The sequence below is a fragment of the Vulpes lagopus genome, chromosome 14, assembly GCF_018345385.1.
Source record: "Vulpes lagopus strain Blue_001 chromosome 14, ASM1834538v1, whole genome shotgun sequence".
Taxonomy (NCBI): domain Eukaryota; kingdom Metazoa; phylum Chordata; class Mammalia; order Carnivora; family Canidae; genus Vulpes; species Vulpes lagopus.
Genome location: NC_054837.1, coordinates 16,921,423 through 16,946,336, shown reverse-complemented (window position 1 = coordinate 16,946,336; position 24,914 = coordinate 16,921,423).

Sequence of the window (24,914 nt, the reverse complement as noted above, 5' to 3'; positions counted from 1 at the left end):
AAACCACTAAGTCCATTCCCAGGAAGCAGTTAGTGTAGTGCCCAGCACATGGTAAGTGCCCAATAAGTGACTATTATTATCAGCTTTGTTATCACCATCATCATCATCACCATGACATGATCCCATGGGCCGAGAACTTTCTGGCAAGGGTCTGGATCTGCTGGCAGTCAAGATAATGAGAACCAAGAAGGCCATTGTGGAAATATATGACTCTATGTCTCCTGTTATGTTCCCCACTGTGGTCTCTATGCATGGGAGGAGAAAAGAGGGTGCCGGAAGACATGTCTAGACCTCCTGAGCCAATGAGGGTGAGCAGATGGGGCTAGGAATTCCAAGGGTGTTAATCAGAGGATCCAGCTGTAGGAAGCAAGATCTTGGCTGTCTACGGCATCAGGGATCCCTAAACGGGCTCTGGCATCTGGTGGAATTGAATTTGAATCCTGGTCCTGCCTCTCCCTGCTGTAGAACCCTGGGTAAGTCACTGGCCTCCTCTGTTCCTCAGTTTCCTCTACAAAATGAGAATGATACTAACAGTATCTACCCCCCCAGGTTTACTTTTGCAAATTAAACAAGATTTTTATGGAAAGCACTTATGGTAGTACCAAGCACATAGTCAGCACTCAAGAACTGAACTCTGTTATTAGTCTCCCACCCTCTTGGTGCATGGAGAATAGAAAACATTAAGCCCCTCAACTCCCTGGTCTCCAAATCCTAGACTCAGTAGGGAGGCTAGAGCTTTGTGTCTGCAGATCTATTTTAATTTCTTTGGTTCTACCTGTACATCCTCCTCAGGGCACCTGCTTCTTTGGATGAAGATTTGAATTGTTACCTCCCAGAGCCAATAATATATCTCACCTCTCTGCAGACAAAGGTAAATATAATTAAAAAGTGATTATAATCTGGGACTACATTCATAAGCTTTGCTAGACCTAATTATACAGCAAGTGCAAGTCTCTGGGCATCGAATCCTTTCTGGATGGAATTTACTGACACTATCAGTTGCGTGCTGGTGAGCCGGTGAGATCTGTGCCACAGCGGCAGGGTTGGTGCCACAGGAGGGGCACTGACCTAGGTTGAGCCATAACCAGACTTTGATGATGCCCCTGGTCCTGAGTTTGTTCATCCAAGGAGCATTTATTCACATCATCAATAGATCAGGTCTTGCTCTCAGGTCTTATTAGGGTCAAGGGACTTCTCAGTAAAGACAGAGTGATAAATTTGTAAAAGAGTATTGGTCTAAAAGAGTATTGGTCTAGATCCAAGAGGATCTACAGGTGGCAAATAAGCACATGAAAAGATGCTGCACATCATTAGCCATCAGGGAAATGGAAGTTAAAACCACAACGAGATATCACTGCACACTTATCAGAACGACTAAAATAAAAAATGGTGATACCACCAAGCACTGGCAATGATATAGAGAAGTTAGATCATTCATACATTGCTGGTGGGAATGAAAAATGGGTCAGTCGCTGCAGAAAAGAGTTTTGCAGTACCTGTTTTTATGAAATGAAATATGCAAATTCTATAAGACCTAGCAATTGCACTCTTGGGGATTTGTCCCAGAGAAATGAAAATTTACATCCGCCTGAAAATCTGTACATGAATGTTTATAGCAGTTTTATTTGCAATAACCTCAAACTGGAAACAATCCAGATGTCCCTTGGTGGGTGAATGGCTGAACAAACTGGCTGGTCCACCCACATATGGAGTAGTAGTCAGTCATAAAAAGAATATCAGTGGTCACAACAACCTAGATGAGTCCACAGAAAATTATGCTCAGTGGGGGGAAGGAAAGCCAATATCAAAAAGCTGCTACCTGATTCCATTTATATGGCATCCTTGAAACAACAAAATCATAGAAATGGAGCACATATGAGTGGTTGTGGGGGTAAAGGAGGTTGTGGGGGAAGGATAGAAGTAGATGTGCCCTAAAAAGCAATAAAAGGGGTCTTTGTGGTGATTGAAATGTTTCCTGCCTTGTGCCAATGTCAATATCTGGGTTATTATATTGCACTACAGTTTTGCAACATGTTACCATTGGGGGAACTGAATAAAGGGTACCAGGGATCTCTCTGTATTATTTCTTACACCTAAGTGTGAACCAACAATTCTCTAGAATAAAAAAATAATAATCTCTTTCAAAAGAGAACATTGCCTCCATATTTAAAACCTTGCAAAGTGAGCCACCTGGGTGGCTCAGTGGTTGAGCGTCTGCCTTTGACTCAGGTCGTGATCCCAGTCCTGGGATCAAGTTCTGCATCAGGTTCCCTGCATGGAGCCTGCTTCTCCCTCTGTCTATGTCTCTGCCTCTCTCTCTGTGTCTCTCATGAATGAATGAATGAATGAATGAATGAATGAATGAATAAATAAATAAATAAAATCTTTTTAAAAAATAAAACCTTTCAAAGCTTTCTATTAACTTTGTAATGAAATCTGAACTCTTGTCTTGAACTTCAGGCCCTGCTGACCTCCCAAATCATCACATGATGCCCCATTCTCCAGACTCTAGCCACCCTAGCGGCTTTCTCTCGCCTGATTTCAAGCCTTCCTCTATGGCATTCCCCTCTCCATGAGATGTTTTCTTCCCTACTTTTCTCCCTGCTGGCTCCTTCTCATAATTTGGGTTTCAACTTAAATGTCACCTCCTCATGGAAGCCTTCCTTGATTTCCTCCAAGCAGCCCTCTCCACAGTTCTTGCTCACTGTCTCCTTTGCTTTTTTGATAGCACTTAAATAACTTTATAATGTTTAATGTATTTCCTGATTTACTTATTTATTTCTTTAGTCTGCTCTGCTACAGTATAACCCTCTTAAGGGCAGGGACCACCTCAACCCTGCTTACTAGCCCTTCCCCAGAGTTGACTGAGTAGCTGGTACATGGTAGAGACTCCATAAATATTTGCAAATGGAAGGGGAGAGGGGAAGAAGGAAAACCAGAAGGGAAGGAGGGAGGAAGGGAGAGAGAAAGGGAGGGAAGGAGACAAGGAAGAAAATAGGAGATTGGAGGGAGGGAGGGTAGGGTTTGGGGGATGTCAAGGAGGCAATGACATCAACAGGACTTTGGCTGTGGATGAAGGGAAGAGGAGAAATCTATGATGACACCCGGTTTTGACTTAGGCATCTTGACAGATACAGGTACCATTTGTCCTTCCCAAGGAAGAAATTGTTTGTGACTGGGGAAAGAGGACAAGTAAAAGTTCATTTCCAATGTATTGATCTCCTTCATCTACCTGCTTCCCCATGTCCTTCTGTCCCCGGTTATCTTCGGCATACAGAGGAGTCCACACAGAGCCAGCCACTAGCCAGCTAAACAAAGGGAATATAGTTCAAACTGAAAATGAAAATGATCGATCCTTTAACACTTTTTTTCTTTAAACTCAAGGACGTGGACATAGATGTGTCAGCTAGGATGCAAGGGGAAGTTACACAAATAAGAGGGCTGGAAGCTATCAGTGGAAAGGATGGGGTGGGGGGCTGGGGAGGAAGGGACAAAAGCAAGGAAGGGATGTATTTGGTTTTACAAAACCAACACTTCCAGCCAAGGAGACACCCAGCTAAGGGCTTCTCCTGATAGTCCCTTGTGTGACCCAGTTTGTCCAGGTTGGGAGCTCTTATCAGTTGGCTCAAGCTCTCCTGAGTTGTCCTGAAGGTACCTCTCGCTCATTACAATACAAAGATCTTCCCTTATGTTTTTCTGCCATGTTTTTGAACACATAATGCCTGCACCAGCATGTTGACAGGCTAGGCATGAGCCATTGAACCATTGTGCCTAAGTCATAGAACATGTGTAAGTTCCTTAATGTATCTGCCAGTTCTCCAGCCCTGCCACCTAAGACATAGAATGAAAGCTTCCTGCCCCAACCCACTGGGAGTCGGTGCCTGGGGAGCTAGCTCCCTGTCTCCTTACACGTAACAACTAATAAAAACTTCTTTGCTTTCAACACCTCCTTGGGTTGTGTGTTCAATTTCATGCACCCCAAGCAGCCGACCCCTTGAGTTCAGTTACAGATTCCCTACTCTCATGATGGAAGGTGAGGCTTTGCTACTGGAGTTTCATAGGATTTCCTTTGCAAAGCCACCATTGTGTGATGTGCACTGACTCTGAACCTTCAGGTCACCTCTCACACCTAATTTGATCACTGGTTTTTTGTTTTTGTTTTTAATTCCAGGGACTTTCCTTTTCAATGAGTGTTTGTATAGCATTCGTTCTCCTGTTCATAGAAACATTCCCCTTTCTTTTCACACTACATTTAATGTAATCAGTTTGCTTAATTAAATTGTATAATTATAAGAACAAGGGCAACTAGCATAAGCAGGTTTGGGAACAGATACCACTGATTTGGAGTGAGCGTGCAGCTCGCTGGTGGTGCCAAGTGCTCGGGCGAGCAAGCGGGAGGTCTGCTAGCCATCAGGGGGTGGCCGGCATCTGTCATGTTTTACTGAGTAAATGAGAGCTTGTAAATAAGGAAAGTTGGTTAAGAGGAAGTTGGCTAAGATTCAGTTAAGTATTTACTTAAACATTTAGGTAACATTAGGTAACATTTAGTCATTGAATGAATGAATGAAAATTGGGATCTAGTCTAAATCACCCCACCAGTCTCAATGTCCTTGCCTGTAAAATGGGCCTGAGGCTAGTTAAGTGACGATGTTGTGGTGTTCATGGATTAGGACAAAGTGTAAAACCCTGGCACCTAGCTCCTGGCCAAAGCTCAAGCTAGAGCACGTTGTCCCAGAGCCTTCAGCCTGAGCCTCTGCATGTTGATGACTTTGTACAAAAGCAGCCAGGATCTCCTTTGCTATTCTCTCTGATGCTCCAAAGACATAAAGAGAAATGTGATCGATGGTATCCCCCAAACTCAAAGGCCAATCAAGTTCCTGCAGAAGCCCGACCCAATCCATCAAGCAGAAAAGACTCAGACATTGAGGTCAGGCAGGCTGGGTTTGAATCCTGACTCAACTCCACGTTGACAGTCTTCCTGGGCAAGTGGCTTAACTTCCAGAGCCTCAGTTTCATCATCTGTAAAATAGGAGTTAAAATGTATGTACGTGAAGCACTAAATTTTGTGTAGGATGTAGTAGGTCTCTATTATGATTATCCTTATTGTTATTAAGGGCTGGGAGACACAGGCAACCCACCAGATAGCCCCTGGTCGTGCAACAATGAATGTTGCTTTTATGTCCTACAGAGGAAAAAGCAATTTGCCATTTCCTCTCCCACTTGGGTTGATTGCGGTTTCCTTCTGATTAATATTTATGAGGCTGGCTTTGTGCCATTGCGGGGAAAGGGCCTGTTTGTTGAGCAGAGGTCCATAAATCTATATGGTAATTATCCTCCCCTCCGTTCCAGTGCCCCTAGAAGCAAAGATAACCGAAATAAGGTGCCCATGAGTATAATGGGCAGGATACACTAGCCATAGAGAAACCAGGTGTGCAAAACCTCTGCAGGAAATGTGCTGGGGGTGGGGGGCGGTGGCAGGGGGGAACTAGGGTTTCTCAAACTCCCACAGTGTCAGGATCAAAAGTCCTCAGAAGTTGTCTGGACTGATTTGCTTGCCTAGAATCGATTCCACCCGCTCTGGTGACACCCTGCCCCCCACCCCCGATTTTCACTGGGGAGACATCACCGGGCACCTGCAAGAGGAGTCCAAGATCCAGATGTGGTCAATCTGCATCGTCCAGCCCCTTCTCCGCAGTAATTGGTTTATAAGGGCAAGTGACTGAAGCTGGCCTAATCAGAATGAACCTTGGGACTCTACCAACAAAAGGGGTGCTGGCAGTGCTGGAGGGGGCTACGTGGAGAGAGCCTGCCCGAGAAGCAAACCAAAACAGAACCTCTGGAAGACAGAAGAAACCAATTCTGGGTGATAGTATTTACTTATGATGCAGCTGGGCCTGAAGTCCTACACTCTAAACTTTACATGGACTGATAAATGACTTACTGCCTTAAGCCAGTGGAATTTGGCTTCTTTTACTTGCAATGAGAGAATCCAATGAAAGTTTGCCTCTTCACTTGATGGATAAGGTTATTGAATCCCAAAGAAGGAATGTGGCTTGGCCATGGTCACACAGCAAACTTGTGTTGGAATTCAGTATGGATTGATCTCTGTGTTTCAAAAACACATACTACACAAAACTTTTTAAAATGCTGGTACCTAATGTTGGCAGGGTATGAGGAAGTAGTATATTCATACACTAACTAGAAAGAGTGAAAATTAGTAAAACTTTCTGGGGGGGGCATTCTGGCAACAGAATAGGTAGAGATCCTGTTGATATTGATTGATTCGTTGATTGATTGATTGTAATCTCTACATCCAACGTGGGGCTCGAACTCACAACCCTGAGATCAAGCATCCCATGCTCTCCCAACTGAACTAGTCAATCATCTCTCCTATTGCAACTCAATATTATATGGGAGCCCTGGATGCATAAATCCTGCCTAAATGTATGTGTATCTCTCCAACTTGGAATTCCCTTGAAGAATTTGTGCTAAGGAGGGATGCTGGGGTGGCTCAGTGGTTGAGCATCTGCCTTCAGCTCAGGTCGTGATCCGAGGGTCATGGGATCGAGTCCCACATCAGGATCCCCATGAGGAGCCTGCTTCTCCTTCTGCCTGTGTCTCTTCCTCTCCCTGTGTGTCTCTCATGAATAAATAAATAAAATATTTTTAAAAAAAGAATTTGTGCTAAGGAAATAATCTAATGGGCCAAGGAAGATTTAGACACAAAGATGTTCATGACCATATTGTTTACGATAGTCATGTTTGGGAGAGGAAAAAACCTTAATGAGGAAAATGGCTAAATATACAGGACACATCCATAAAATACAATCTATGAAATGGCTAAAAATAATATTTGAAGGGTATTTCATTACACAGGAAAATGTCTATATAATCTATTAAGTGAAAAAGGCAGGTTACAACCTGATTTATGATGCCATGTGACCCAACATAAGGGAGGAGGCAGCAGTATTTACATACATATATATGTGAATGCAGCATAGAATATAGGCAGAGAGAAAATAAGCCAAAGTATTAGCAATGTTTATCTCTGGGTAATATTTATTTGCTTTTTTGTGCTTTTCTGTGGTTTCCAAATATATTACAATGAACATGTGTTACTTATGTAATCAGAAAAAAAAATTGAAGTGTAATATTTTTTTTAAAAAATTGAAATGATGCAGGTTGGTAAGAAATAACTGGGCCAGCCAGCAATGGGGACGTGGTACAGCCTCTGTCAGCCACTTTGTGGATCCACAGAGGCTCCAAAATAATTACCTCAGTGATAGAACCGCAGCCATAACCTAAATTATTACAGTAGCAAACTTGTGTTAAACCTGCGCTCAAAGCCAGGCAGTGCATTCAACGTGCTACACACGGCATCCTACTTCTCTTGAGGACTTCTAGGAAAAGGCATTATTAGTCCCATTCTACAGATGAAATAGCTCGTGCTCAGAATGGGTGAGGGTTTTGCTCCAAGTCACAATGCTGGGCAAGTGGCTATGTGGATATTCAGACCCCACTTATCTAATTCAGAATTTAGCTTGCAATGGCTACTGCTCTTCCTGGCCTGACAGAGGCGGGGAGGGGCCCCATTTCCCAGGGGAGGCAGCTGCAGCTTGGAGGGGTGACGTCATTTGTCTGGGATCACACAGGTGGGAAATGGCTCCTGGTTTGTCCCCAGAGCCCAGGTACCATCTACTGTCCCGGCTGCCGCTGGACCAGCCGGCTCAGGCTGCGGTGGGAGGCCCACCCTCTCATGGGTCTGTGCTCTGGAGAACTGTGGTGTTAATTACCAGAATCACTTTGTGCTGATCCCCCACAACTAGGAGCCTGCTGAGACCCATTTCTGTGGCCTGTAAGCCTCAAATTGACCACAGGTAATGGGAGTCATTTTTAAAGAGGCCTTTATTGTTGCCAACCTCAGCTGTGTTCCTGAGCCAGCATCTATTCCTCAAACAAGTGTTGAAAGGGCCTTTGAGAAGCCAAGTGGGGGAGAAATTGTTCCGATTCCATCTGACCATTCTGGAAAGGAGGCCCACCTTTGCAAGGCAGCCGCTGAGAGAGAGGAGAAGGAGAAGAAGGAGGAGGAGGAGGAGGGAGGGAAGGAAGAGGGGGGAGGAGGAAGGGAGAAGCTCTTTAAATTTAAGACCTAAAAATGGAGACAGGTTTATGCTGACTCAGCCACGCTCTCTCCTCCAAATCTGGGCTTACATATTCATCTTTCCTCCCACACTTATGGAGCACCTGCTGTATACCTGGCAGGGTGCTAGGGGCTGAGGTGATAAAGATGAGAAAGACACGGTCGTGCCCGTGGAAAGCTCACAGGCTAGAAGCCAGTCAGAGCAGCCATTCATTCAGATGGGGGTTCGTGCATCCATGTACTCACTCAGGAAATATTTAGCGAGTAACTCCTCCAGAGTCCCCAAAGTAGCTTCAGCCCAAACTACTGGGACGGAGGATGCTGCAGGTCTGGTTCAGGAAGCAAACTCTGAGGCCGAGTTCACGTGCAGCAAAGACAGCCCTTGGGAGGAACACCTATGGGAGGGTGGAGAACGATGAAGAGAAAAGAGAAGCCATGTACAGACTGATACCAGCTTTAACCAACCCCATGAGAGACCCCAGAGCTGGGGGGCCTTCCAGCCTTGTCCCAAGTTGGGGCCAGATGACGGGGCTTTTATTCTCCACATTAGCCAGTCACTGGATGTGGTCACCCCGGGAAGGACATGCCCATGGGTGAGGTGGCTCTCTGCAGCTGAGGTATCCCCGAATGGGGTGAAGGCAGAGGACTGCCTGCCAACAGGACTGGGAGAAGGATCTGGGCAGTGACTCCCCCACATCTATCACAGGAGAGGGAGCAACTGAGAAAAACACTAGCTGAGCCCTGACAGAGTTTTCCTTCTGCCTGAGAAAATCCATTCTGTGGAATAGGTAAAATTGTGCAACCATGAAGGTGAAAAGCCATTCATTTATTCATTCATCCGTCTATTCGATATTGATCAAACAGCTGCTATATGCCAGGAATGCTAAGGATAACAGCCATGTGACAAGAGAAACCCATGCCTGCCATCAGAGAGACATTGGACAGCACCATAATAAAGTCTTTTGGCGTAGGGTATATACCAAAGGTACATATACGTGTGTGTTATGACCAGAGCTACAAAGGAGAAGCAAGGCATGGGTTTGAAGAGAGGTATGCGTATCTCTAGCAGTGAACAATGTACAAAGTCATTATCTATAAGAAGTGATTAATTCTAGGGCAATATGTTCAGGGAAGGCTTCCCAGAGGAGGCGACATTTGGGCCGAGTCTGGAAGGCAGAGTAGGAGTTCACAATAGGTGGAAGCAGAGGGAGGAACATTTAAAGGGAAGGAAACAGCTGGTACAGAGCTGCCAAAGTTCAAAATCATGCCCCCCCCAAATGGAGGGGAAGAATATGAAGCCCCAAACTGAACTTTGGGAGCCCATTTCTCCCAGGAGTTATAAGGTGTTAAAGATTCCTGAGCACAGGCCGTGATCTGAAAACCAGCAACAGAGGCACCCAGATCTTTACTTCGAGGAGTTTATGCCAACCAGCTTGGCCTGTACTTTGGTCACTTGGGGGCAATGTGCCTCCAATAGCTGTGCTTTTCATCCAGAGGAACACTAAGGCGGCCCCCATCGGGCATCCCCCGACCCCACAGCACAACAGTGACTGCATGAGCCCATATGATGCAAATACTTTCATAGATGCCCTCGGCAGCTCCTAGGAGAAGCAGGTGCTTCGCCTGGGTGGCTGCCTCAGCCATACACCGTTAACTCCTCATAGAGCCCTGTAGAGACTCAGTGGCAACATTTTTCAGAGCAAAATGTCTATGCAGTCTAACTCTCTCAGACCGATGAAATCTGGATTCTGTGGCTGTCAACAGTTTCTACAAATATCTCTGTAGGCCAGTCCCCTGGCAATAATAATATTAGTAGTAGCTAGTGTTTAGGAGTGACAGCCTACATGCCAAGGATATTGTTAAATGGTTACCTGTATCATTTCAAATTATCCTGACAAGCTTTATAAAGGGGGGTCAGATGTTCTCATCTGTTGCAGATGAGGAGAAACCTCTCACAGAGAGGCCGAGTCATTTACACAAGATCACACAGTCAGTAAGCTACTCCGCAAGCCTCAAACCCCATCTAAAACCAAACCCCCCCCAAAAAAATAAAAAAATAAAAATAAAACCAAACCCAAGGTCAAGTTCATGATCATCAAGCACCTTGCCTCCCTGTGCCATTTTTCACCTCCTTCCTCCCCCTTGAGACTGGCATTGACATTTGAAGACCTGGCTCTTTGTTTTGTTTTCATTTCAAGATTTTATGTTTTTTTCCAGGAACCTCTACATCCAACATGGGGTTCGAACCAGCAACCCTAAGATCAAGAGTCACATGTTCTACTGACTGAGCCAGCCAGGCACCCCAAAGCCCTGGCTTTTGAAGACGCTCTGGTGATTTCTCCAGTAGTAAGCTAACCAGCAAAGGTTTTTCTTACTGGAACTAACTTTTCCCCATTATCAAATACCTACCCATTATAAAACTATTTTTGTATAAATTAAAGCAATGAAAAAGTATCAATAGCTTCATGAGTACCCCACAAGCAACACAAGGTGGTTAATATTTTGATACATTTGCTTCTGCCTTTGTTCAGAATCTTATTTCTGCTGTTGCAGATTTATCTTCCAGGCTTGGAGCTCAATCACACACACACACACACACACACACACACACACACACACACACTCCCCTATTATGAGCATTGTCCAGCTTGGCATACATACTGTATCATCATTTTTAGTGGCCACATAATATTCCAGGAAGTGGAATGGTACAGAATTTTTTGGCCTTTGTTTTGGACAGGTGGGCTGTATTCCTTTCTCACCTCTTTACAAGTTCTATCACAGCTAACATGCTTCTGTCTGTAAAGCTTTTGTTTCATATTTAGGATTATTGCATGAAGAAAGAATTTCAGAAGTACAGTTACTACAACCAAAGTCATAAACAATTTAAAGACTCTCGGTATCTAAGGGCCCCCATTGCTTTCTGCAGGCATTTGCGTCGATACACGTGGCCTCCGGCAATGAACGAGCCCGACGGTGTATTTTCCCCTTTATTTTATTTTTTCACACAAGTACAACACGTTTGTCATAGAACAGCAGTGTGTGTTTTTAATAAACCCAAATAGAGATTTCTCCCCCAAGGTCATGCCATCCATCTTTCTTTCACATACGTACTGCCAATTTAGTCTGTGCCGATCATACAGGGTCTCCCTATGAGGGTTACTATAGCAGCACAGAAAACAAGGTGATCATTAGCTCTCCTGAGCTCAGCACTGGGAGATAAGAATAGAACACTTAGGGCGCCCACCTAAACAGAGCCAGTCTTTAGAAATTTTCCATAATAGCCTCATGCCGCAGCTGGTCCCACTAGAAAGTTCTATTCCTTTGCAGAATTGGCTGCTGCCACTGCAGTGAGCACACGGAGATGTTCCAGCTCTCAAGGACATCAGGCCCACCTTGGTACCATGGAGTTTATGCAGACAGACCTCTAGCACTGGGGGCTGTAGATGTATCACTCTTAAACCCCTTGCCCCCACCCCTGTTTCCTACTCTGCTTCTGCTTCTGACCTCATCACTTGTTTCTGGTTGACAGTCTTACCCACCTTGGATCACAACCTGGGACTGGTGCCCCATTGGAGACCTGGCTTCCAGTTTCGTGCTCACGAGGGACACTTACTGGTCACCAGTTGCTGGCCTGCCTTCCCCAATACACATCACTTGCATCTGCCCCTCTTTCTTCTCCACTGCCATGCCAACCCCCCATCACCCCTCGCCTGCGCTAGAGTGATAACACCCTAATTGGTTTCCTCTTCCATTCTACAGGAGAGTTATCTTTTTAATGAAGTTGTAGTCAGCTCCTGCAAATAAAAATCTAGTCATGACAAATCTGGGTATAGCCTTCCAGTGATTTCCCACTGGACTTTGGATACAGACCAATACTCTGGTCTTTCTGCATCTTCCACCTCGCTTCTTGCTTTAACATCCTGACTCTTTTCAATCTGTCCAGCCCACAGGCATCCTACCTCCCACGTGGACTTCTCCCATGCCGTTCCCTCTGCCTTCCCTGCCCTTTCTCCCTCCTAGTCTTGAGTCCTCCCTTTCTGAGTCTCGGCTTAAAAGTCACTTCTTCAGGGAAGCCTTCCCTGACCATTCATCAAACAGCATTGGGAACTCCTGTTGAACTTGGTTGTAGCTCCCCGTGCTTTTCCCACATAGCATGTGTTAAAGTTTAAAACCACACCTTTAAGCAGTTTTTAAAACTTGAGATGAAATTGTGTGCTCATGGGTGATGTGCATATCTTCTTTGTAGAAATATCTGTTCAAGTCCTCTGCCCATTTTAAAATTGGGTTGTTTGTTTTCTTGTAGCTGAGACATAGGTGTTCCTTATATATTCTGAATACTAATCCCTTATCAGATATACAATTGGCAAATATTCTTCTCCCATTCTATAGGTTGCCAGGGAATCTTTTATAGTGTCTGTGTACCCCATACCTGGAAGATTCATAATGGCAAGGAACACATCCACTCCACTCATCAGTATATTGCAAGCACCTAGCACAGTACCTGCAACATAAAAGATGCTCCATCAACATTTATTGAATGATAATTCAATCAGCTACTGCAGGGAGACTCTTCTACCAGGGCACCTCTCCTTCCCATGTCCTTCTTGGCCTGTTTCTTGATAAGATTCTTGGTGCCTGGAACCCAAGCAGACTCCTGGAAGCAGTGGAAGGGATGTTGCCACAAGAGTAAAAGTTGCTACCTTCATTCCCCTTCTGCAGCTTTCTCTCAGTGACTAAAATCCTATTTTATGGGAAACTGCAGGCTTTCCTTTGCTGGTTTTTGTTGTTGTTGTTGTTGTTCCCCTGCAGTGAATAACATTTCAGTTCACTGCAAAGCCGGAGCATCTCCCACAACTGTGCCAAGAACAAAACCTTGAGAGAATTAGAACAAAATCAGCTTGGTCAGGCAAAAATAAACCATGGAATCCCTGGGAAGTTGTCTAGAGCTAGAATTTCTGCAGGAGAGCCAGGGCCTGGAAGCGGCTGGCTGGGCGGGGAAGCCAGTGTGATATTTGATTTGTGTGCTGGGAATGGGGGCTCGGGGCAAGTCTTAACTGCAGTGGTGAGCCTTGTTATTAGATGTGTGGTTATTAGATGTGCAGTCGCGTTGGCCGTCTCATAGGGCCATCTCCACAGTGCCAAGAGGAGAGAAACGAGCTGGATGTATGTCATCATGATGCTTTTAAGCAGGGATATCCATGCATTAGATGGACAGCAGAACCACTCAGGGGGGGAGAGAGGTACTACCCAGTGTGGCCCTGTCCTTGGTGGCAGCAGAGGCTATGTGTAAGGAATGCATTTGAAGACAGGTACCAGGAGGACACAGCCCTACTCTTGCCCCCACCATCAGCTTCTCAGGTGACCCCTGGGGTCAGCCAGCCATGCCACCTGGATGGTCCCTCTCCTTTAAAACCCCCTAGTTACCTAAAGCCCGTAACAAAGAAGTGATTCTGAAAGATGCCACACGGGGAGGGACCATGTCTATCTTGTTGACCACTAGGTGCCCAGCACTTGCCTGGCAGGGAATAGGCTCCCCATAAATAATTGTTTTATGAATGAATGAGTTGCTCTGCCTGGCACATAGTAGAGGTTCAATGACCATTGGTTGAATGAATGGAGGTGAATTCCTTATGGCCACCTCCATATCAAGTACAAAACCACAGGGAGTAGTCAGAAAGTTGATGGATGAACAAATGAATGGACAGAGGAGTGAATGAATGAATCGCTCTTTCGTATTCACTACTATATCTCCAGTATCCACCCCAGGGCCTGGCAAAGAACAGGTGCTCCTTGAATGTGAATGAATTAATTAAGGGCATTATAATGTAAGCAAGCTACCAGCTTGAAGTGCACCCTTGCCATAGAAGTGCATGTTTGTTACTTTTTAAGCTTCTGAACTTGGGTATTAAAGGCCATAAAATAATTAATTACTAATGCCAAATATTGAAGTTAAAAAACATTCAACAATTATTTTTACTCTACCACTAACCCACATATCTTTGAGATCAATCACATCCACCTCAGAAATGATTAACTAGTAGTTCTGAATCCCCCCCAACCCCCGCTTCTTCTTTCTCTGTCCCTCTCTCTGTGTCTCTAACTATGTATACATACATCTCTATAAATATAAGTAGTTGTCCCTTAACAACACAGACAGGGGTTAGGAACAGTGATTGCATAGCTGAAAATTAGCACTTAACTTTTGACTCCCCACAAAACATAACCAATAGGCTCCTATTGATTCCCCACAAAACGTAACCAATAGCCTCCTATTGACTCCTACTCCCCTTACCAGTAACATAAATAGATGGTTATATAAAATATCTGATTTACATTTAACATATACTGTATTCTTACGATAAAATTAGCTAGAGAAAAGAAAACATTATTAAGAAAATCATAAAGAAGGGAAAATGCACTGACCTGTATTTATCAAAAACAATCCATATATAAGTGATCCCATGCAGCTCAAACCTATGTTGTCCAAGAGTCAACTGTGTATGTGTGTGTGTACTTACATCTACACCTTCACATGTGCTTGCAACTCACATATACTCACTCACAAGCTGACACAAGTACGTATGCATAATTATATGCTCACTCATATATTCTCAATATACCATGTCACATGCACTCATAGACTCACATTCAAGCACACTCACACACTCATTCTCACACACTCTCATATACTCATACTATACTTTTGATCTCCAGCAAGTCATTAGCCTCATGGTATCCATTTTTCCTTCTATGAATTTCTGGCTCATGCCCAGGTAAAAAATATTAATGGAGCACCTGCTATAGGTCTTATCTCTGCTAGTTCCTGGGAATACCCAAGAGGAAGGTACAGTCTGCCTTTAAGGACCTAAAGCCTGATGTGAGAACTACATGCCCATGTGTATAACTGTCGTGAGTTGAGTTGTGTCCCCAAAATCCATAAGCCTTAACCCCCAGTACGTCAGAATGTGACCTTATTTGGAAATCAGACTGTTGCAGAAATTCTTATTTACAATAGGTCATTAGGGTGGGTCCTAATACAATGTAACCAGTGTCCTTATAAAAAGAGGAAATGTGGACACAGACCCACAGAAAGAATGCCATCTGGAGATGAAGGCAGAGATCAGGACGATGTTCTACAAGCCAAGGAACACCAAAGGTTACCAACAAGCCATCAGAAGCTGATGGATAAGATGCTCCATAAATATTCTTTGAACCTGGGTATGAGCCAAAAATTCACAGAAGGAAGGATGCCTAGAATGGGTCTTGCCTCACAGCCCTCAGAAGGAACCAACCCTGTTGACACCTTGACCTTGGACGTTCAGCCTCCAGAACTGTGGAACAATAACTTTCTCTTATTTAAGCCACTCCATCTATGCTACTTCTTCGTGGCAGCCCTAGCAAACTGAAATAGTAAGCAAGGAGAATTCAATCAGAATTTGCTCATGGACTAACTGAGCATCTCCCAAGACTCTGCTAGGTAGATACTTTGATTGTGGGCTCCACGACAGGCAGAGGCCATCTCTGTTTTATTCATCTCTGGGTTCCTAACTTAGAGTGGAAGTACAAGAAATACTGCCAATGCATATATGAATCAGTGACCGAGAGAATGAATGAAAAATCAGCAGCAGGACTCTAGAAATAAAGTCTGGGGGAGTCTTTTCACATCGCAGTAATGACAGATGATGGATGGATGGAAATACCCTGGGATAGTAGGATCAGAGCCACAGAGATGTGAGCATCCTTGGAAATAAGTCAGACAAGATGCACAGCTTGTGTTTACATGATCATTTTTTGTATGGGAGATAGAATCCTTTTGGTTTGTGAATTTTATACCTTTTTCGAATGTATCCATAGTGATGTAATACATTGATATTAAAAGCTCGATTTATATTCAAGTCTTCACACCCCTTTCTTCTGCCCACCTTTCTAGCAGCTGGGAGGAATCCTATCAGATCACCCTCAGGGAATAGAGGCAGAAAAAGACTGAAGAACCCAAGTATTGGCTTTGAGTTCTTAGGTAGACTTTTGTGAATCTAGTACGGAAACCATGGTATTGAAAGCCATGGATCTCAACCAAAAATTTCAAACGTTTGAGAAGAAAAAAAGATACCCTCCTTTTTTCTAAAGTCCAGAAACTGGCTTTTAATATCAAGAACCTGGGATGCCTGAGTGGCTCAGTGGTTGAGCATCTGCCCTCAGCTCAGGGTGTGATTTCAGGGTCCGGGATAGAGTCCGTATCGGGCTCCCTGCATGGAGCCTGCTTCTCCCTCTGCCTGCATCTCTGCCTCTCTCTGTGTGTCTCTCATGAATAAATAAATACATTCTTTTAAAAAATAAAAAAATATCAAGAACCTGAAGCATAAACCAGAGTGCCCAAGAGTGTGAAGTCATAATACCCACTTTTCCACAGCAGTGGACCAAAAAGAGAATCAGCAGGGGTCCCTGAGAAGAGCCTCAGGGTCTTGGTCTTGAGGCAGAAGAAGACACAGGGGCCACTGAAACCCCTATAAATTGAGGTATATCCTGGGGCTCCTGGTTTCCCATGTAAGCCTGAAGTTCAACATGGTGCCTGGACCAGCAAGGAACAATGGAGAAGGAAGGCATCCAGACCAGATGCCAGCAGAGCCAGCAAGGACAGAACACGTCTCTGGACATAGCACCCAGGGATAAGGACAGGGGGCGAGGGAAGAGAATCCTGAATTGATCTCGTCATTACTCAAAAAGAGATTGAGTTTAAATCTCCCCCCAAAATGTGACTCTGTTGCCTTGACTTAGCCAAGTTAGTACTTCCACTTGCAAAGAGGTTCATGAACTAAGCTGAATTTATTATAAAGAAGAAAAAGAAAGGACACAGATGTCTGTGGCCAGTACGGCTGTTTATCAACTGGGTGAACTTTGAGATTAAATCAAACTACTTGAAAGATACTCTTGAAACATCTTGAATTTGCAGTTTTTGTAGGATAGACAGATTTAGCAAACAAAAATGTAGGATGCCCATATTTTATCTGGCAACCCTAAGTTCTTGGCACCCTTACCTAGTGCTCAAGTGGAAAAAAACCTGCTTTCTGAGATAGGGAGTTGAGGTTAGGAATCTTAGCTAGCCCTTAGTTTGGGGTTTGCAAAGGCACAGCATGTAAACAAGCCCCTGGACCCACCTGCCCCCTGCCCTGTGCTGTAGAGACAGACATCACAAGTTGATTGCTGAACCTCACCGTTTTTTTCCAGTAGAGCACTCTAGACCACAACTTTCGATTGATGGGAGTTGGCATAGAGGTTGAAATAAATTGCCCTCCTGGAGTGAATCTGAATTCAGACTCAAAGTGAGTGACAGTGCCAAGAACAGCCCCAGGGACTCCTGCTCCCCAACTGGGCACTTTCTACTGGAGCCACAGGGTTCTGTTTTGCTGTATCTATAGGTCCTTTGTAACAGGCATCATGTCTTGTGTTTGCAGGAGAGAGAACGTCAAAGATTCACCCAGGGGCACCTGGATGTCTCAGTCAGTGGAGTGTCTGAATCTTGATTTCAACTCAGGTCATAATCTTGGGGTCCTGGCATTGAGCCCCACATCGGGCTCTGTGCTCAGCAGGCAGTCCGCTTGAGGATTCTCTCTCTCCCTCTCCTTCTGTTCCTCATGCATACTCTCTCTCTCTCTCAAATAAATCAATCTTAAAAAAAAAAAAGGTGGGGGGGATTCATCCACCCGGGCAGGCCACAGGAGGGACAGGCTGCTCCCAAAAGGGTTGACATTCAGAGACAACAGGAGATTTGCTCCAAAGCCACAGTCCTGAGTACAAATCCTAGCCCCTGCATTTCCAGGCTGTATGATTTGGGGCCAGCTACTTTTCTTCTCAGAGACTCAGTTTCTGCATCTGTAAAATGGGCACTGTTAGAATTCACCTCACTGGGTGGTTGGAGGGTTGAATGAGATGAGATGATTCAGTGAAAACCCAGCCCCTGGTGTATTTTGGGTGCTCACAAAATGGTAGTTGGTACCATTCAAGACCCTGCAGGACCGTCCTGGTGCCACTACCATCCTTCCCTGCAGCAGCTGTTTTTCATTATATTTTGAGCTTTGTTAATGAGTCATTCACCCCCAAGAGCAAAACGGGGGACAGGAAAGGAAGGGTTGACTTGTTCTGCAAGTGACGTGGCCTGTCCAAGCCTTGGTTTTATTGGTTGCACAGTGGGCAATGGGGATGGGGATGGGAGCTCCCCGAGGGCTCTGCGATGGCAGGGGAGAAGATGGGTGTGTGAGCACTTGCTTCATAGGCACCATGAGCAGGGCTTTCACTGTGCAGTGGTTCAGTTTGCCAACAGCAGTCTGGCCTGGCACCTGGCCCGTGGCAGGCCAGGCTCCCTGGGTAAGAGGAAATGAAGTTTGACTCAGGCTTTGGTTAACGCTCCACTGCGGCTGGCTAGGCCTCCCTCCGCAGAGGTTAGTGCTGGCGACACGGCTGAGCTTGGCAGGGCCCCGTCTTGGAGGGAAGCCGCCTCTGCCAGGCGGAGGGCAGGCGGGAGACTCAGCCACACATCACCGCAGCAGCAGTGGATCGGGTCCAGGAGGAGAAACCCAGAGGAGCAGAATCCAGACGCTGCTTCCCAGTCTCTCATGTCTGGTCTTCTCTGACATCAGAGGATGAATATAACACCAGGTGAGAACTGCCCTCGGCTATTCTCCAGCTTTTAGGCACAGGGACAGAGAGGGTGAGCCACCTGCCCAGGGTCTCCCAGCCAAGAGAGCGAAGGACCCAGACTCCAATCCAGGTCTATTAGATGCCCAAACCCAAGCTGTTAAGCATCTTAGCTTGCCCTCTGGGATAAATTCAGGTATGAGGGTGAGGGGTGCGTACAGACAGGACCTCCAGGCCCTCCCTAGGAGGGAGGGCCTTCCCAGCACCCTCAATGTGTTCACCAACCCAGAACCTATCAGCGGGGGATTTTATGGAGGTTTCATCACACAAGCTTGCTCAACTACATTACTGGCCACTGGTGATCCTCAAGCCCCTCTCTGCTCCCAGGAGGAGGAGGGGTGGGTCTGAGAGTTCCCAGCTCCTAATGCAGGCTTGGTCTTCCTGTCCACCAACCCCCACCCTGAAGCTATCTAGGGACCAGCTAAGAGTCACCTCCCTACCTCCCTCATTAGAACAGAAGACGCTCCTGTCAGCCTTATCTCTCAGGAATTTCCAAGGGTTTTGGAAACTGAGCCAGGACCTGGGCATTAAAGACCAAACACCTTTCTAAGATACCATAGACTCTTGTCCTGTTAATATACCTCCTTCTACCCTGGTAGTTTTCATCTATTAACCTCCTAGGGGCACCAGTAAAGACGGAATGAATTTATGAATATAAAGTGCTTACAACAGTGCTCAGCACAAAGAAAGACCTCTGTGAGCATTTATTTCTGCCATTCTTCTTGCTGTTTTTATTAGGATTAATATTGTTATTACCCAAGATCAAATTGCTACAAAATAACATTTAAAGCGGGGTGGGGGGTTCTGGGGTGCCTGTATGATGCAATCAGTTGAGTATCAGACTCTTGGCTTCAGCTCAGGTCATGATCTCAGGGTTGTGAGACTGGGTTCCACATGGGTCTCTGTGCTCAGCAGGGAATCTGCTTGAGATTCTCTCTCTCTCTCTCTCCCTCTGCCCCTCCCCTTCCCCCACTAAAATAAATAAATAAATCTTAAGAAAAATAAAAATAATAAAGTTGGGTCTGTGTGATTTTTCTGCGTCCATCCTGTGTCCTTGTTCCCAGGCCAATAGTTCCCAGAAATTTGGACATCACTCGGCAGTCATAAAAGTAGAACAGAATACTAATCAAAACTAAAGTAAATGTATATGGATTGACATCAAGTTCTTTCATTTTCTCGTTCAGCAAACAGGACAGTTTATAAAAATGATTTTCCTCTCTTACCACCATTCTTTCATAAAGTACAGGCATTTTAACACTTAAGAGGTTGGGGGAATCATCCTCATAGGACAGACGAGAGCCCTTTAAATTAAATAAATGTGGCTTTCCGAGCACTCGCTCCACATTATTCTCTTTATTTCCCCTTCGACCAGAGGGGACCTCGTCAGAGCCCAATCCAGAACTTCAGGCCAGCATTCTGAATGCACTGCCTGACCCACTCCCCACCAAAGTCTTGCGGGGGAGGGGGGTGCACAGAGTCTTGGGGTTTTCTAAAATAATGCGTTTTCAGGAAAGTGTCAGCTGATAAATAACCAATAAAATAAATCCTCAGCTGATAATATATATATTTTTTTTTTTCTTCCTCAGGTACCAACACAAATTCAGCAAACCTAAAAGAGTATTTCTTAAACCATTAATGTTGTAACAGACTCAGACGAGCTCTTTCACAATTTATAGGGGATGCATTAAGTAGAAGCTGAGAAACTCCTGGTATGAATACCAATCTAGGAAGAAGCCCACAGGACTCAGACACACCTAAACAAACACTGATTTTCTTCTGCATCTGTCCTGTGGAGACAGCAGGCAGCAAACCTATAAGCTAAGCCAGCTTCTAGAGGGACTGAGACGGAGACAAGAGGGGTCTGAGGTTGGAGCATATCTCCCTGATGACTGCGAGGGAAAGCCAGGGCCTGAGCTTCTGATGAGAAAGGAAAACAGCCACACACAGCTCACAAAGCTTGGGTCTGCATGACAGAGCAAAGCGAACATGAATCCGATTTCTGACCTCTCACATCTGGCTCTCAGCTTTCACATCTGTATAATGGGGTGCTGATATTAGGTTGAATAGTATGACTCATTTTCAACAGGTCAAAGCAGTTCATAATCAAAAAGACAACATCAAGCATTGGTGAGTATATAAAGAAAATGGTGGGGGCACCTAGGTGGCTCAGTCAGTTGAGTGGCTGGCTCTTGATTTTGGCTCAGGTCATGATCTCAGGATCCTGGCATAAAGTCCTGAGTCGGACTTCTCAATCAGGAGGGAGTCTGCTTGAGGATCCTCTCTCCCTCTTCCTCTGCTGCTCCTCCTGGCTCATATTCTCTCTGTGTCAAATAAATAAGTCTTCAAAAGAAAAAAGAAAGGAAACTGGAACTCTCATACATTGCTGGTGGGAATGCAAAATGGCACAGTCACTCTGGAAAACAGTTTGACAGCTCCTTACAAACTTAAACATAAGTGTACCATCTGACCTAACAGTTCAACTCCTAGGAATCTATCCAAGAGAATTGGAAGCAGAGGTGCCCACAAAGGCTTATATGCGAATCTTCCTAGCAATATTATTTGTAATTGCTAAAAAATGAAAACAATCTCAATGTCCTTCAACTGGGAAGCAGATAAACACAATGTTTTCTATCCATTGATAGGAATACTACTCAGCCATAGACAGGAATGAAGTGCAATCCACACTGCAATGTGGATGAACCTCAAAAGCATTGTGCTAACAAAAAAAGGTATTGTGTTAAGTGAAAGAACACAAAAAGCACACATCATATGATTCTATTTATATGAAAAGTCCAATCTATTGAGTCAGAAAGAGGATTCAGGCTGCCTTGAGCTGAGGGTTATGTCTTTGGGGAGTACTAGAAATGTTCTAAAACTGGATTATGGTGATGGTTGCTCAAGTTTATAAATTTATGAAAAATCATTGAATTGTACACTTAGAATGGATGAATTTGATGACATGTAAATTATACCTCAATAAAGCTGCTTTTAAAAGTCAAACATTGGCTTTGAAATATATGAACCAAAAACCAATGAACTAAAAGCAAAAAATAGACAAATCCACCATTAGAGTGTTTAACATCCCTGTCTCAATTATTGATGGGCCAAAAGACATAAAATTGAAAAGAAACGTAGATACCTGAGAATACAATCAACCAACTTGATCTACGTGCATTTATGCAACACTCTGCTAACAACAGCAGGATATATATTCTTCTCAAGTGCATGTGGAATATTTTACCAGCATAGACCATACTGTAAGCCATAAAACAAATCCCAGTAAACGTAAAATTATTCAAATCAAATAAAAATGTGCTCTCTTACCACAGTGAAATTAAATTAGAAATCCATAACAGACATCCAGAAAATCCCCAAATATTTGGTGATTAAAACCACACTTCTAACTAACCGATGGGGCAAAACAGAAATCAAAACAGAAATTAAGATGCATTTGAATTAAATTTTCTCAAAGCACAACTTATCAAAAATTGGATGCAGCTGGAGCAGTACTGTGAGGGAAAGATGTAGTCTCAAATACTTATCTGAGAAAAGGAGAAATGAGTGACCTCAGTCTCTACCTTTGGAAACTAGAAAAAGAAGACCAAATTAAATCCAAAGGGAGTAGAAGAAAATAATAAAGAGGGAGCAGAAGTCGATAAAATAGAACACAAAAGAGCAATAGAACTAGTGAAAGTCAAGCTGGTTCATTGTAAAAAAAAAATCAAAAAAGTAATAAATTTCTTGACACAATAATCAGGAATAAAAGAGAAGACACAAATTAGCAATATCAGGAATGAGAGAGGGAATTGCTTCAGATGCTATAGACATTAAAAAACTAATTTGGAAATACTGTGAACAATGTTATGCCAATAAACCCAACAACTTGGGTAAAATGGACAAATTCCTTGGAAAAATGCCAATTACCAAAGCTCACTCAAGAAAACAGATTGCGGGGCACCTGGGTGGTTCAGCAATTGAGTATTTGCCTTGGGCTCAGGTCATGACCCCAGGGTCTTGGGATCCAGTTCCACATTGGGCTCCCTATGGGGAGCCACTTCTCCCTCCGCCTATGTCTCTGCCTCTCTCTGTGTCAGTCATGAATAAATAAATAAAATCTTTTTAAAAAAGAAAGAAAGAAAAGAGATTGCCTGAATAGCTCTGTGTATATTAAAGAACTTGAGGGATCCCTGGGTGGCGCAGCGGTTTGGCGCCTGCCTTTGGCCCAGGGCGCGATCCTGGAGACCCGGGATCGAATCCCACGTCGGGCTCCCGGTGCATGGAGCCTGCTTCTCCCTCTGCCTGTGTCTCTGCCTCTCTCTCTCTCTCTCTGTGACTGTCATAAATAAAAATAAAAATAAATAAAAATAAAAAATAAAAAAAATAAAAAAAAAAAATAAAGAACTTGAACTTGTAGTTAAAAACCTTCCCACAAAGGAAGATCCAAGGCCCAGTTGACTTCACTGGTGAAATCTACCAAACATTTAAGAAAAAACAAATACAATTAAAGACAAATAATTTCAGAAAAACGGGAGCAAAGGGGACTTGACAAATCATTCGATGAGGCCAGCATTACCCTGATACCAAAATCAGACACAGGGATTACAAGAAAACTTCAGCTCAATTTCACTCATGAATGTAGACACAAATTTTTAACAGTTAAACGACATTTTAATGAGACTCTTATAAGAAAAATACGTCATGACTAAGTGTGGTATACATCAGAAGTGCAGGATTGATTTAAAATTTGCAAGTCAATAAATGGAATTCACAATTTTATGAGACTTTTTAGGAAAATTAAGTGATCTCAATAGATGCCGAAAAAGCATTTGACAAAATTCAACACGCATTCTTGATTAAAAACAAAAAACAAAACCTCTCAACAAATTGGAAACAGAAAGAAATGTCTTTAACTTGATAAAGGGCATTTACAAAAAACCCTACATCTAACATCATCCCTAATGGTAACAGACTGAATGCTTTCCCTCCTGGATGGAGAATAAAACAACAGTCCATGCTCCTCCTTTCCCTTCAATATTTTATTTGAAGCTCTGGTCCAGGGAACGAAAGGGAAAAAAAGTTAAAGGAATATAGATTGGGAGGGAGGAAATAAAACTAACATCATTTGCAGATGGCATGATAATTTTCATAGAAAATCTTAAGGATTTTGCAAGGAGGGAATCCTAAGGAATCTACAAAGAAGTTACTGGAAATAATAAGTGAGTTTCACAAGGTCAATATACAAAAAGTGAATTGTATTTCTGTGAACTAGTAATAACCCTCTGGAAGTTCAAATTAAATAATACTACCACTGTATCATGAAAATTATGAAGTACGTAGTGATAAATTTGACAAAAGATATTCAAGATCTGTATTCTGAGAACTATAAAATGTTGAGAGAAATTAAAGAAGGCATAAATAAATGGAAATAGACCGTGTTTATGGGTCAGAACATTTAATATTATTAAGATGTCAATGCTGCACACATCGATCCACAGGTTCTGTGCAATCAAAACCTCAGGGAGGACTTTGTGCAGAAACTTACAAGAAGATTACAAAATTCATATGGAAAGACAAAGAACATAGAAGAGCAAAAATAATTTTGAAAAAGGAGAACAAAGTCAAAGGACTTACACTGTTTGCTTTTAAGATTTCATTATAAGGCTACAGTAACCAAGACAGGATCAGTGTGGTATTGGCATAAAGATAGATAGATACACAGAGTAGAACAGAGTTGAGAAATAGACCCACACATATATGGTCAGTGGATTTTCAATAAAGTTGCCAACACAGTTCAATGAGGGAAAAGATAGGTCTTGCATTAAATGTGCTGAAAAAATTGAATAGCCATATGCAAATATATATATATATACACACACACACACACACACTCATTATCACTACTCATTAAAGAAATGAAAACCAGGCAGCCCCGGGTGGCTCAGCGGTTTAGCCCCACCTTCAGCCCAGGGCCTGATCCTGGAGCCCCGGGTTTGAGTCCCGTGTCAGCCTCCCTGCATGGAGTCTGCCTCTCCCTCTGCCTGTGTCTCCGTCTGTGTGTGTGTGTGTGTGTGTGTGTGTG